This window comes from Neopelma chrysocephalum, unplaced genomic scaffold (genome assembly GCF_003984885.1).
Source record: "Neopelma chrysocephalum unplaced genomic scaffold, ASM398488v2 Primary Assembly neopelma1_69, whole genome shotgun sequence".
NCBI lineage: Eukaryota > Metazoa > Chordata > Aves > Passeriformes > Pipridae > Neopelma > Neopelma chrysocephalum.
The window spans coordinates 4,686,809-4,702,442 of NW_020897729.1; the positions used below are offsets into that span (position 1 = coordinate 4,686,809).

The 15,634-nt window shown below is 38.5% G+C and overlaps 2 long non-coding RNA genes across 2 annotated transcripts in view; both read right to left on the reverse strand.

Moving 5' to 3' along the window:
- The window catches only part of LOC113968683, a 53,035-nt gene that overhangs the window by 9,306 nt on the left and 28,095 nt on the right, over positions 1-15,634 (reverse strand). The window lies entirely within an intron of this gene.
- On the reverse strand, positions 1,661-13,215 carry LOC113968684. Its single transcript, XR_003534600.1, has 3 exons — positions 13,173-13,215; positions 3,897-4,081; positions 1,661-1,758 (listed from the first exon to the last, which is right to left on the reverse strand). It is a non-coding gene; the product is annotated as an uncharacterized LOC113968684 (long non-coding RNA).

The window sequence follows — 15,634 nt, forward strand, 5'->3', positions numbered from 1 at the left end:
TTGCAGCATAAAGAGAGAGAAACTACTGGAGGAAAATCTTGCAGGTGCCAGGCAGAAAGATGCCTATATTAAGGCTTATGTTGAATTGTTAATTTTTAGTTATCAGCAAAACCAAACTAAGAATCTGCGTGTTCAGCTGAGAGTGTTATTGGTGCAGCTTGTTCAAGCTTCAAAGATAACAGTTGCTTTCAGTATAAAATGCTGAGATTTTTTTTCTTCTCCCAGGTTTGAGCTCTTAAGTTCAAAACATACATCAAATTTTTGATGTTTACAAGGATTGAAGAAGATCATCATCTCAGTCAGGGTACATCTGACCTGTAGCTGGAGAAGGCCAACTTCATTCTCCATATGTGAAAACACTACAGTCCAGACAGCTCTTATGCTGGAATTTGTCCATAAGATATTCCCATCCTTGTTCCAGCCGTTCACCTTCTCTGCCCAGACCCTTTCCCACTTCTTCCTCCTCTCTTCTGCAGCAGCCATCTACAGATACAGGAAATTAGGGCCTTTCAGGGCCTTTCAGGGGAAATGAAAGCTGAGTGGTTGGCCAAGGGCAGAGTCTGGCTGCTTATGCAGTGGAGGTGATTGGAAACTGTTCAGGAGATGATCCAGGAGCTGCTGCAGGTGCCAATGTGCAGAGGTTGGAGGCAGCTTGGGCAGGGTGGGCGGGGCAGGAGAGCTGCTGTCGGGTGAGACAGTGAAGGTGGGTTTGAGCACTGTGTGGAAGAGGATGATGATGGGAGGGAGGACACAGCCTGCAGCTGGACAGGAAGATGTGTTATGGGGCTTTGGAAAGCAGATCCATCTCACGGCTGCCAGGGCTGCACGTTTCTGCTTTGCCTTATCCCACAACAGCAAAAAGCCGGTGAAGATGATTTCAAATTAGCAGAACGGTTCTATCAAAAACTTTATGCTGATCAGTATGACAATTGTTTCAGGACAGTGCTTTCACCCAAATTGTACTTTATCTTCCTGATACAACGATTTATAATTTTTTCTGAGTTGCCCTTATTTCATGGACTTCTAAAGAAAGATCCTGCAATGATCATCTCTACTAAGGATCAGTTTATATTTCCTGCAGAAAATTCCTCCTCACTACATAACCTTCACATGCTATTGAGCAAAGATCTCTTTTTTACTCAAATATTAGTTGGAGAATTTCCCTGCACTTAGTGATATCTCCAAGGCACTAACAGTAGAGAAAGTCTGCCAGAGGCAGGTTGAAGAGCTGTTGAATTACTTTCTTTAAGATTTCTGCTTACCCAGTGTAGCCTACAGTGTGAGGCTATAGTGGTGGAGGGAGGAGCTGTGTATTAGAAACCATAGGAATGATCTACAAAACATAAGAAAAAAATAATGCAAAAAGTCATGGAGAACATTTTAAAGAAGCCAGGTTCTGCTGGAATGGTTCTGTGACAATCTCAGCCAGTGCTTTTCAGCATCTTCAGTCATTGCCTCACTTCAGGAAATTAAGGCACCTCTACATTTGATGGTCGCAGGAGTTCACAAAGCAAGGAGTGATTTGGGTCTCTGGCTGACGCTGGTACCTCCCAGGCTGAGAGCAGCACTTCAGTGAAGTGGCTTTGTATCAGCGACACGGGCACTTCTGCACATGCAGCAAATGTTTGTGTCTTAATGCATTTTTCCTCTCCAAAGAAAACATACATTCTATAGCCTTCTTGGGTAGTTCCTCTTCCTTCATTACTCCACTTCAAGGTATTCTTTCTGGAATGTGTCCTCAGTCCTTTCTCTGTGTGACTAAACAGTAGGTCAGACAGCAGGTAAGTATGCTATAGTCCCAGGCACAGGAATTCCCCTCAAAAGAAATATTCAAAGTCATTGCAATAATCAGGAAATAAACAAAACAATGAACCCTGCTGACTGCTCTCTTGCAGTATATAGCTGCTATTCAGGTGACAAATTAAATGGTGGGCAGAAAATAACACTACTGCTATTACTATATATCTTCATAATACTTGGGAGATGGCAGCAGCAGTCCTTGCCCTCATCCCACAACAACATTACTTGGCATCAGCCAGTGAGATCTCCGCCATCAATAGTTGTCCAAGCCATGAAAGAATTTGTTCAAAGCAGAGAGTGTTGCCCAGGTGAAGGATACAGAGCTCTTACTTTCATTGAGCTTTTTCATCCCACCAGTGAAACAGCTTTGTCTGTGAATCTGGCTGCAGCATGGAGGGAGTGAAAGAGAAAATGTGCACACACACTTCTGGCAAAATAAATGCCACAGTTTTAAGTTCAACAGGAATCTCATTTTAACTGGAAAAAAAATACTAATTCCATGTAATCAGTATCTCCCTGGAACAGGCCCCCAGCAGGTACTTGTACCTACAGGACAGGTGGCTAAGCTCTGCCTAATCCTCAGGAAACTCTGATCTCGTGCACATCACTGCCTTGCACCATAAAGTTACTCAGGGCTGTCAAAACAAACAGCTCTTATCATCCTTCACAGTCCCAGTGACACCTGGTATTCACCAGAAAATGGAAAGCTCAGCACACCTAATGGCAGAGATTGAGAGCAGCCTGTGTAGGCCAGTGCAAGGACCCCTTTTTGGCTATGGAGAAAGCCTGTGGTGAGGAGCATGGCACCAGCAGCACCACTTGGTTCTGGGAGTGCTTCACCTCTTCTCCCAAGAGAACAGAAGAGTCGAAAATATTTTACAGTCTTCAATATTTGCATTTTCATGTGTCTACTTTTATTCTTGCTTTCCTTGGTGAGAGGCATCCAAAATATTTTTAACACAATTTTAGGATTTGAAATTGCAGTTAGGCCTGTTCATTATAAGCACCTGGAGTTTAGATGGGAAAAGTGCCAGAAAACTTTTCAATAGTTTTAAGTAATCTGAAACACTAGTCGGATAAGCTCACTTTTGAGAAAAGGAAGGCATGAGCTGCTACAGAAGAATGGAAAGGAGAACTCCCTATCTTTATCAGTTTTGTTCAGGTGCTAAAGGTTTTTTTCATTTCCCTATCAAAATATTAACCACCTGTGAGTTACAGATTCAGTGGATGAAATCTTTTAGGGTTTATAATCAATGAGCTCCAAATGAATTATTTAGAGTTTATAGTCAGTCTTTGGAACTGATGATCTGATAATTTAACTCAGATCTGACATATTAATAGCTAACAAATATATTTATATAAAAAAATACTTCAGATAGTATTCACTCAGTAAGTGGACTGCCTTAACTTTTGCTTTAGCTTAATACTGGTGATACCAGCTAAGTTTTAGTTTCCTACTTTGAAGTTTTTTCCTAGACAGATATAATAATTTTTTTTAAAAAATGATAATTTAATGAAACATCCATTTTTTAAATAAGTAGCACAGACCAAGAACCTTTCCATATTAAGTAAATATCAAGTGACCAAGGGGAAAAGGAAAAACCTGATGAGACCCCAGTTAATGTTTGGGTCTCTCACACAGTCCTACTCATAGATCACACTAACAGATTCCAGTGAGACATCTCATTCAGCACAGAGATTTGTACCTTTGAGCAAGGCACACTCCCAGGACATGGCAAAGGAATCACCTCCATCGTATGACCCTACCGTGGCACTGGGCAACAATCTATTTCTGTCAAAATGTGCTCCTAACACAACTAAAACTGGACCAGATGATAATCTTCTTAACCCTCAAGAAGCCTCTGAGGCTGAGGGTAATACACCAGCCAGCTGGACAAAGTGAGTGCCCCGTTTTCCTTAATGTTCCATGTCTACACTTGGTGATGTATCACACTGCTGCTCACGCAGTCTCTGGTGGATGCTTGTTCTTTTGGCCATAAGTGCAGTGTAATTGCACGATGCAAATATCCACAACAATCTGAATCACAAACTTGCTCTGCTTCAATAACTCTCTGTAGAATTCTGTGCAACCTCACCTGGCAGGTAATGGCTTGAATATCAAGGTATTACTGGACTGCTTGAGCTTTTCATCCAGTTGGGACCTTGTCTCCATCAGGAGAGAAAAAAGCAGGGGAGCTGAGGTTTTGTGGTTCCCACTCCCAGTCCCTCCTGCTGCTGCCTCCAGATCAGCCTTCTGCTGAGCTGACACCTATAATGCTTTCTAGTCAAACAGTATTCAAAATGGGTTTTACCAAAATTTGTATATCCTAAAGCAAATGCCTTTTTTTTCCACTTTAAAGTCCTTTGACCAAGACTTATGCACATGAAGTCCTTGTGAACTGATACATTCAAAAACTTGCACTTTAAAGACTGAATACATGATACAGTTACTGTCACTGCCTTCTCTTGCAAAAGCTGTAATTCTCTTAACACACAAAGCAAGATCCATGACAGGTATGCACAGGCACAGATTTTTGGGATCAGTATACTACACCCAGCTGGAGAGGTGCTGTCATTTATGTTTTCTGCATATCAGTTCTCCATTAGTAAAACCCGAAATGGTAAAACATCACCTTACTTCAGAAGTGATTTGCCTCTAATTGTACGTGATATTTAGCAATCACCGTTAGAGTTTTTTTCTTCTTTTGTGGTGGGAAATACCTACAGGGAATCTGCATTTTAACCTCTCCAACTTTAACCTCCAAAAACTTGAAGGGACTGCACATTCAGACACAGCATGAATACAATTAATCTTATTTTTCTGTATTTTGTGGTGCTGCTGCCATCTAGAGTGTGTAAGTGATATTGTGTCAAGAAACACCATCGGCAGTATTTAATTACTGGATTTGGCATTAACACGGAGCAAGTATAATCATAATTATAATCATAATTTTTTCTTTATTGTGTTCCACTGCTGCCACCTAGAGTTATAAAATAAGTAGATTATTTTTCTCACTACATCTGTTTAATTAGTGGCTATTTATATTTGTGGGTGAAACCATACTTTTTCACTCTTTTCTCATTGCTTTGGCTTGTCTCTTTGTCCTGATTGTCAGTATAATCCAAGTATTGCATCATGTGCTCTTTTTAAAAAAAAATTAATAAAGTGGTTAAGCCAAGTAATTAATTTGTTGCAACTTTATGTTTTTAAAGGGCATCTTTAAATAAGAAAATATTTTATGTCAACCTGTCTTTTTTTCTCGTTACAAGACATTATTCATCATAAAAATTTGACTTAATATTCATTTGAAACCCCCTAATTAGAATGAATAGTGAAAAATAATAGGCTGCTATTGTCATTAACAGGGACAGGCAGCTGCTGTTACTCCTGGAAAAAAAACCCAAGGCTTTGCAAATCTTTTTTTTTTTTTAATGGCACAGAAAGCAACACACATGCCTTGAGGGCTGTAAAACAATCAATAAAAGAAAATAATGAACAATAGGTTACCAAATCTGCAGTCACTAATGCATATGACCTCCTTGTATATTTGAAGGTTCAAAAGAAGTCTCCTTTGATGCCTAGTAGGTAACTACAGAAATTCCTGGAAGAAATCCTAGGCATTCTTGTTCTTTTAGCCTATTTAATTTTTAAACAGCTTTGGATGACTGCACTGGAGGTAACAGCAACCCTCCAAGATCAAACATCCACCAACTCTTTACCTGGATTGTTCCTTCCTCTTTGCTGATGTAATCACTTTCATTATCCCTCTTCAGGTGGCCTTACTTTGTTGGGAATCCTTAGCTTGTCATGTCTGGTGGAAACAGTAGCACTTTCTATATCTTTGTTTGACAGCTCTATTACAGTGCCTCAAAACTCAGGAATTTAATACATAGGCCTCCTCAATATCTCTAATGGAAAATTTCATGAAAAAAAACCCTTTTCTTGGACTTTGATCACAGAACTTTCTCTAGCTGCCTGTTCTTGGTTCCTAGTTCCTCTGGCTGTGCCCCTTGCCTTCTTTCACCTACCTGTGAAGCAAAGCCAATGTCCTGGTTTTGTCTTTTCAAACTACCTTTATGAAAACTAGTCACAGCTCTTGTCACAATGGCCTCACCTTAATAGCAACATGAAAGTCACACCTGCTTCTGCATATCCTCCCAATAGCTCACCCCAGGGAAACTGCTGCAGGTAACTGGGAGCCAAATGGAGCAAGGTTTTATTCTCAGGTTGGTGTCATTTGTCTTTTTGGTTGTAACATGGAAACTTTTGTATAACAGATCAAATCAGTTATACCATTTCTCAAAGAACATCCCAGGCATAAATGCATAGGTATTTACAGATTTAAGCAGAATTAAATGAGAAAGAAAGCTAAACAGGGAAGGTATGAAGCTCAGATATAGAGCTGGCAGAACCAGAAGCTACAATAGGATCTGTAATTGTCTACAGATCAAAGCTATTAACAGCATGCAGTGTGACAACCAAATATCTCATCTCTGCTTGTCTTCTCATTGCAGAAATAGGAGAATGAATAATGGTGTGAAAGAGTTCTGGAGGAAAGAACCATAAGGATCCAGTTTTTTTAAAGAATGAAGAGCGAGTGGTGTGGGGATCAAAAGATCCTGTGAGGCTGGAAGGAAGGATTCACAGCTGGCCATGTCCAGCATGGGTAGGACACCCACAGTGTCTGACACAATGAAGGAAAGGGGAGCCTCAGGGTGTTCCCAAAAATTTAGCAGAATGGGAAAGTGGTGGACAGGACCTTTGCAAGCTAGATAGGCAAGTATAAAGATTGCTTAGTGTAAGAAAAAGCCTAAAAAGCAGTTTCCTGAAGTATTCATCACCCTGAATAGCAATGGCTATGTGAGATTATACAAGAAAAATAATCCCATGCAAGTTTAGAAATAGCCTTTGTGTTAAAGGTATAACAAAAGCATTGCCAATAGGCTGCGGTTATGTCCCAACCTCACCTATATCTGAATAATGATTTAAAAAGATGTGTAAACTACATAATCAATATTTTCAGTACTTTTTCATACTGTGCATACTTGTAGACTATCATGAGTTTTGTCTAAGGAGCTTTGATCCTTTCTGTAAAATTGACCTAGGAGTGAATGATAATACAAGATTTTTATAGGAATGGACTATCTATTATCTTTGTTGTGTTAGTAACCACTGTCTGAAAATTTATCTTGGTTTTTATTTTAGGTTTGAAATTTTTATTTTAGGTTTGAAATAGGGGTCATTTGTTAGCACGTTTCATTTGGTCTGTGGTGACAACATTTTGGGACCCCTTGTTTTTGTCAGGTATTGGCAACTTTGGCAGCTTCTTTTCCTTTGTCCACAGGTCTCAGGTCTGGTAATTCTAAGAAATGATACTCCCAGTTTAAGAAAAAAATATTTTTTTTGTTGATACTTTTTTTGAATTTTTAATAAATTTATCTGGTATTTATGCTGCATTTTTTTCCAGTACTTGTGACCATAAAAGCCAGGGTGTATTATACTTCCACTGATATAACAGATAATTACAAAATTGAGTCAGTTGAAGCTTGTAATCCTTTATCTATGAACTTGCATGGAATCCCATCTTGGCCAAATTATGATAAGCCTTTGTTATTCAGCATATTCTATTCTAACTCAATATTTAAAATGAGAATTGATCAGAAGATTGCACCACTGGATGATCATCTAGTAGAAAGATTCATCCTATACAAGCTTCTTGAGGGGTTTTTGTCCTTTGTTAGGCTTAAAAAATAATCAGTATTTTGTTCTTGTGACTTCATAAGGTTTTTTCCCATGCCAGTCCTCCTTTCCTCAAGCTTCAGCCCCTGAGTGGAATGTGCAACCAGCCATTGCCCAGGTACCTCAGCATGTAATGGTCCTTTTCAAAGGCTCACCTTGTGTGCAACTGTCCTTCCTTTTGGTGCTCTGATTAATTTGCCAGTGAAAAAACTTCTGTGTAGTTTGTTACTCCTTGTCTGACATTTGGTCCCTGCTATGTGTAGTATAGGCTGTTTCTCAAAGTATGGGACTAATTAGCTTTACTTCATATAAGCAGCCCAGTGTTAATAATTTATTCTTCTTCTAGAACCCTAAAGATTCAGGTCAGGGCATTTTGATGGCTTTTAATAGCTGGGTTGGGTTAAGGCTGAAGAAAAAATTTGGAAAGAGGTATCTACTAAGAATGGACATAACACTTCTGAATCTCCTCTACTAAGTTGGTTCTACTCAAAGTAATGCCTTTTTTTATTAGTATAACAATACTTCTGCATTTCAAAATGCACTCGTGGTATCTGCCACTGTCTTTGGATCCTCATCTTGTTTTCTCAACAGTGAGTTATTATTACCTTTGGAGATGTCTGAACTTATTCAGTTAGTATGATTTTAACAACCCAGCCTTCTTTTGGTGTTACCAGATTGGCACAATGGAATTTATGTCAGTGTGTTATCTTTTGCTAAAAGCACACAAAGAATTTCACAAAGTGCTGAAGAGATTTTAGAAAGTCATTCGAATTCTGAGCAGCAGAGAAGGGCTACCCACCACACATAGTTGATAATTTGATTCTGCACCTTGTTCTTCCATCCAAATTCACACAGGATCCCTGTTCTATTGTTTCAAGTGCTATTTTCATCTTTTTGTGATGTGATTCAAAGTGTTTCAGATGTAAGAGTTCCCACTCTGTTTACATTATTAAACAAGCATAGCCTTTGTTTTTGACAGTAAGCGTTCAGACTCATAATGCCTCTAGTAATTATCTTTAACTGAATACCAATATTTATTTTGAAATTTACATCCAGGAGCTAATCAGGTACAAAATACTGCTTTGAAAATGTATTTAGAGCCTCAGAGAGAACTGCTCCCGTGTGATTACAGCTTTGTCCTCAAGCTGTTTGTTCATATACTTATCTTTGCTCTTATACCTTCACAGTTTTTCTAAGTGCTGCGTTTTCATTACACAAGCAAGTGATACAAAGTGGATAAAAGTGGTACAATTTATTAGAACAAATGTTATAAATGGGAAAGACCAGATTTTCAGTGCACATCCCTGTCTTTGGGTTCGAAATAGACACAGCAAAATTTAAGCTGAGGTTTAATACAATAACGCCAGCTTAGCTAGACACATTATTTCACCCTTTGTCATGGAGCAGTTTGAAATATTTTACAGTTGTTCTAGGTATATGAAAACCAATTTGTCATTCTTTTTAACTTTTTGCTAACTCTGTTTTCTGCAGTTGTGTCAAGGTATGCATTTGTAATGAATGCAGTTCAAGTCTGTACCTGTTTGGTAACACCATCATCTGAAAAGACTTATTCAGTAGCTCTCAAAATATTCATTCAATTTACTGCAGTAGTTGCTTTGGCCTCTTTATTCTTTCCACCATAAATATTTGGTCCGATCTTTGGTTGAAGAAGACATTGTTGGCTGCAATGGGTTGAAATGTAACCACTGTTCTGAGAGTCATAATCATCTGTCCTTTCTCTGACTCTGTAAAGGTCTAAACTGCAACAGCCTCCAGAGAAAGAATCAGCCCATGTGTCTCCCTGGTCTTACCTAAGGCATCACAATGCATAGGACACCTTCCAATCCTATGTTCAGTATTCTTGAGGTTTAAAAAAGAAGCAAAAAAAATAATCTAGGGTCAAAAAGGCCTAGAGTTCCAGTAGTTTGTCAAAATTATTTCAAAAGCAAGACTGTAAGACTTAGAGAATTTAGTTTTGTCTATCCAGCAAAAAAAAAGCCCCACCAAATCCATCTCCAGGCAGAGGTAAACTCTAACTTACACACAAGTCACACTTACATACCACATTAGGTGCAGGACTATATCACCCTGTTGACCTTCCTAAATGGTTCTGCCAAGATGAAACAGAATTTTGCAGAACACTCCCAGTAAACCCATAATTTACCCTCATATTTCAGAACTGAACCACAGAGACCATGGAATATTCTCAAATATCATCAATGCCAATTTTTATTGATTGGCAACTCTGTTACTTCTAAAGCAAGGCACTAACAGAGTCATGCTCTTCCAAGCAGTGCTATCAATTCCAGGAATAGTCAAGAATTCAAAATAACTGGAAACAATGGCTGGTAGATATAGTGCAATCCTCACATTTCTTCCTCTACTAAATTAAATAAAGCATCAATGCTACTGCAGAAGAAAAAGAAATACCTTTTTAAATACATACTTGTTTAAAAAGTCCAGGTTCTGAAGTTTTGTGTAAACAGGGGATCTACCAGATACCTATCATTTAGATGTTCCAGGTTATTTTCTGTTGTAGGGAACATTGGTATAAAATAATAATTATTTTATTTCAGAAAAAATGATTGTTATCCAAACCAGAGAAATTATTTCAGAATATTATTTGTAATTGGAAAGAAACTGCTTACATGGGGAAATTACTCCAGAATAGAAAAGTGAAATAATTATTCTGGGATGGTTATGCAAGCCAATTTCACAAGGAAGCCAAAGAATGAACCAACAGAATCTGCCCCAAATGCAGACTCTTCCATGCTTGAGGTGGTAGATAAATTACAGCAGTGAAAATACAGAAAATGCACTGAAGTTCTGTGTTTGGATGGCTATTCCCTGTGCTATTACCTATGTTTACAATATCATTATCATCATTTTATCACTGTTTAGTTGTATTATAATGAGATGAGAGACTTGAATCAGAACACTCTGCTAGGCAGCGTTCAAGCAGACTGGATGTGAAATTCCCTTCCCAGAGCAACCAGGAAAACCAGGTGAGTAACAACAGAATAGTAGTAACTTCAAAAGGTGCTCGATGGGGAGTTATCCCACAAGGACAAAGAGTTTAGGCCTGAATTTAGAATCAAATCACCCTCGTCCTTAAACAAGGGCTTTACCCCTGCTGCCCATTTCTTTTGTTCTGCCTGATTTCATCTTGAAGGCACAAAGCTGAATTTGCAAAATCACAGCCATTCCCATGGCAACAGATGGGGTGTTTTGATGTCCACCCTTGGAGCAAACAAAACAAGGGACCAAGCTGTGGGATTAGGGCAGGAGCAGGAGCACTATATAACCCTGAGGATGCATTTCTGGAATCAGTGCTGGTTGACATCATACCCATTCTGTAGACATCCACTACCCCTTTCACCACAGGTCATGATTCTTTACAGAAGTTAAGGTGATGAGTTAAAGGGCTGGTCTAATAAAGTCCATGGAAAGTCTCCTGCTGTTTTTTGAGGATTTGGTTTAGACAAAAGACTGTGCCACTCTGAGTGCCATGTAGGTAGGTATTGTTATTCTTGTTTAAACAGGATACAAAATAACTCAATGCCACCTGATTTGTCTGGAATCATGTACTAGATCTCAGAAAGATCTATCATGGGATTGATAAATTACAGGATTCTTGTCCTATTTTTTAATAAATTATGATCTAACATTAATATTTTACTGACCCTTCAGGTTTGCACCTGCCCAATAGAGTTAATTCTACTTAAAAACAGGAAGCTTCTATTTTCTTTAGGAGGGACAAGCCTTTTCTGTATTATGGGGTTAAAGTTAAAATTTGATTTAAAGTTCAAGGTTAAATTCACAGTAACGTTCCAAAAAATTAATACAGGGTGAAAAAAAGAAGGAAAACTGAATTCTGCTTTATTATATTATCAATTTACTTGACTATAACATTATTTGTAGAAATATAAATATGATATTTAAAGCTGTGGAACTCAGTTCTGCTGCCATTGAAGCCAATGGAGATTTTGTTTTAATCATCCCCACCGTCAGGTTTATATTTTAAAAAACATTTTATTATAAAGAGATATATATTTTAGAAGTGCCCCTTTGATAAATGGCAGCAGCAGAATGGAATCTTTGAATAAGCTCTTTGAAGCCTGCAGTTTTATGAGTTCAGTGCCTTCAGAAGCTTCTAAAGTAGTTATAGACAAATGGAGACAGCCAAGGCTTTGCACGCCTACTTCAAACATAAGTGAGTGACTAACATAAAATTGTAGTGGCCATTAAAACTTCAAAGGAGAAGTGTGACCTGAATATTACTTGTCGTAGTACAGGGTTTGTTACTGGAAGATCTGATCAAGTTTTTTTAATTATAGTGTCTCCACCAAATGCCAAGATCATGACTTAGATAAATTATTCTGTCTCAAATAAAATTTTATTCCTGAGGTTTCCCGTATGATACCAGTGAAAGAAAGCACTGGCTGGACAGTCACACAATGCTGCCTCTCCCTCCTTGCTTCCAGCTAAATCTTGTCTGTATCTTGCTAAAGCTGCTGTCCTCCTACCTCTCACATTATCTTTGCCCAGAGAGCCTTCCCCTCTGCTGCAGGTCATAAAACTCTCCGCTTTTCTTCGAAATTCCTCTTCAAACCTCACTTTTCCCCCCAGTGTTTCTTGAGCTATGACCAAAATTTCTAGCCATCCTACAGACACAATCGTACAAGAAGTTTTAGAAGTCACTGTTACCAATTCCTTTGTTGGTTATTTCCTCCCATCAGAAATGTGGTAACTGTGTGAATTGATAATCCTTTGAAAAAATCTAGTGATCTACTAGTCTTGCATGTATTTATCCCATTCTTTGCCTGCTAGATGTCATCTGTTTTTTTGTCAAGTCCTGTGGTATTTCTCTTAGATTATAAGGTCCTCAGGTGCAATGATTTCTTTAATTATATTAAAGAAAAAAATAAAAAATCTGTGTGTGTTTATATATATATATATATATATATAGAGTGATATATAGTAGTGTTACCCTCCTAACAGTTATGATTCTTTCTCTGGAGAACAATCAGAAACAACTGGGGACTTCAAATTATTGACTTTTATATGTATGGAGAAGGAAGATAATCTGGCCTTTTGCTATTACTTTAGGTATTAGAACTATTTGTAAGTTTTTATGGATCCTCTGCTTATAGATAAAAACTTTATGACCTGTATTTTATCCTCTCTTGAGCTTTTGAGCCTCACGAAGTAATGAAGTTACTTGGACAATTATTTGCATGCACAGAGTTGGATGATTGATAAGCAAAACTTAATGCTTACTAATCATCCAGAAAGATTTAAAAAAAAAAAAAAGTTGAAATATTTCTTTTCTGGAAGGGTACCACACTGATAGACCAGTCACAAGGAGTCTGGAATTATAAAACAGAATGTACACCAGTTGCTAGTGAGGGTGATGTTCAGTAGGAAACTGCTTCAGCCAAAACTAACATCTCCAGAATCTGCATATCTTCTATTTTTAAGTACAATTGCTTAAAAAATTACATGACCCATGGTTGCTATGCTGGTTTTGGCATATATAGAGTTAATTTTCTCCTTAGTAGCTGGCACAGGGCTGTGTTTTGGCTTTGTGCTGGAAACAGGGATGTTTTAGGCATTGCTGGGCAGCACTTACCCAGAATTGAGTCTTTTTCTGCTCCTCATCCCACCAGCAAGAAGGCTGGGGGTGCACAAGGAGCTGGGAGGGGGAACAGCTGGAATAGCTCATCCCAACTGAGCCAAGGGGTATTCCATGCCATATGGTGTCATGCTCAGCACATAAAGCTGGGGGGAAGAAGAAGGAAGGGGGGACATTCAGAGTGATGCCATTTGTCTCCCCAGGTCACTGTCAGGAGTGATGGAACCCTGCTCTCCTGGGGATGGCTGAACACCTGCCTGGCCATGGGATATGGAGAATGAATTCCTTGTTTTGCTTTGCTTGAATGCAGCTTCTGCTTCACCTTTTAAACTGTCTTTATCTCAACCCATGGGTCTTCTCACTTTTACCCTTCCTACTCTCTCCCCCATCCCACCGGGGGGGGTCAGTGAAGGGCTCTGTGGGGCTGAGTTGCCAGCTGGGGTTAAACCACAAAGCTGCATACTTTAAAGAAAGATGTTAGGAAGCCAAAAGTACAGGATCTATGAGTGGTTTTGAAGCAGTACTTAAGGCTTGTTGTTGCAGACTTTGGTTCCATTATTGCAGGAGGCTTTCAAGGTCAGCAGAGTGCTCAAAAAAGTTTTGAAATCTGCAATCCCCGGTTTAGAAAATAGAAATTGTCTTTAGAACAAAATATCTATCTTCAGATGAATCTTAGTCACTCCCATTAGCTGTAAGAAGCCTTTTAGCTTGCCAGAATACCTGCAGGAGTGTCAGTCATAGTTCTTTTGGGTACAAGCTATGATAAATGGACAAATTTTTAATTGTGCTTGCAATCAAGGTTCCCTATAATAAGGAGAATTCAAATGCAGGTGCAATGGCATAGGTCCCTAAAACTGATAAAGAATAGAGAAAGGTAGCTTAGATGAAACACTCAAAATATGAAGCTTTTCAACTATTTTGTTAATATAATATTTGGATTGCAGTATAAAGATGACTGTGAGTTCAATAAGATGTGATGTAGAGTCAGGACTATGTTATACATGTAATAAAATAGTACTACAACTTTAAAATATTGTTTAAAATTGTCCCAAGTGCAACTCCTGATTATTACATTGACATTAAATAATCTTTAAAATTAAGCTGTGAGTTTCACATTAATTGATCAGAAACCAGTCTGAAATAATACATAGTAGAAATCTGAGTCACTAAAATCACATTCTTATCAGATATTAAAAAAAAATAAGAAAAACAAAACAAAACAAACAACCCCCTCACAAACAAGCAAACAAATAAAACCCACCAAAATTCATGTTGGAAATCACATGACACAAAAGCAAAGAAGCTCAAAGAAGCATCTACAAGTACTCTCTGAAAAGAACTGTCATGGAGCAAAGCACAATGAAGCCCTATGGCTAAGTTGTTGAAAAGTTTGGGAGAAGTAGGAAAGGACTCCATGGTCAAGGGAGATTTCTTCATAGTTCTGTTTTCAGTTTCACAGTCTAGAAGGTCACCTTCTCCTTTGCCAGAACTTCTGTATTATTTTCACAGTTTGGTTTGCATAATGTCAATAGTAAATGTAGATGAAACTGGCAATCATGGAATACATCCTTGCTTCTCTAGAAGAAACCCCTCTAAAAATCAATCAGAGGTGAGCTTGATGGCCCCTATGGTATTCTGCCAGGAGGCAGTTTCATGGCTCTTATTTATAAATATGGTCTTCAAAGTAAATCTGATATAGTGAATATAAACCAATGACCTAGTAAAAATAATGCAGCAAACAAGTGGACCACAACTGACTCTTAAGTTTCATAGGGGACAGTAAGGCATTGAAAGAAAAGTTGGGAAAAAATGCCCCAATAAATTACTGAGGATGAAGAGAATTTCGTAGGTAATGGGAACTCTTTGATATTGCTCAAGTGAGTATTCTATCAAAGTACAGCTCTACATTATAAATTGATTTATAGCCTTTTCACAAGGTCTCCCTGATGATATATTTAGAGCATCCTGTAGTGACTAGTCCACTAGAAAGGGCTGTGAATGTAAGAATTGCCATCCTGGACTGAATCAAAAGTCTCTCCCGTAGTTCTGTCTGCTGACTGTGGCCAACAGCAAAGGTTCAGGGAATAGTAAGGATAGGGCAAATACAAGGACAAATTCCATTTAGAATGGCATTGGTGATCTCTAAAAAACAGCTGGGGAACCAGAAGAGAAAGGAAATACATCAAATAATAGTCTCTGCACTTCTCCTTCCCCTCTGCCCCTCTCTAGTTACCACTCTGCACCACCAGTAACACATTTCCTTGGAAGTCTGTGAACAGACACTTGGCCATGTCTGTGTCTATCTCAGGGAGTAACTGCAATGAAATTTTATGGAATAGGTAACATGTCTCTAAACTATTGTTTTCCAGAGAATCCCCAAGGAGAAGAACCAAGAGACAACACATGTACTCCGGGCCTCATATTCATCCAATTTGTGTCCCGTTAATCTCCTTCCTTCT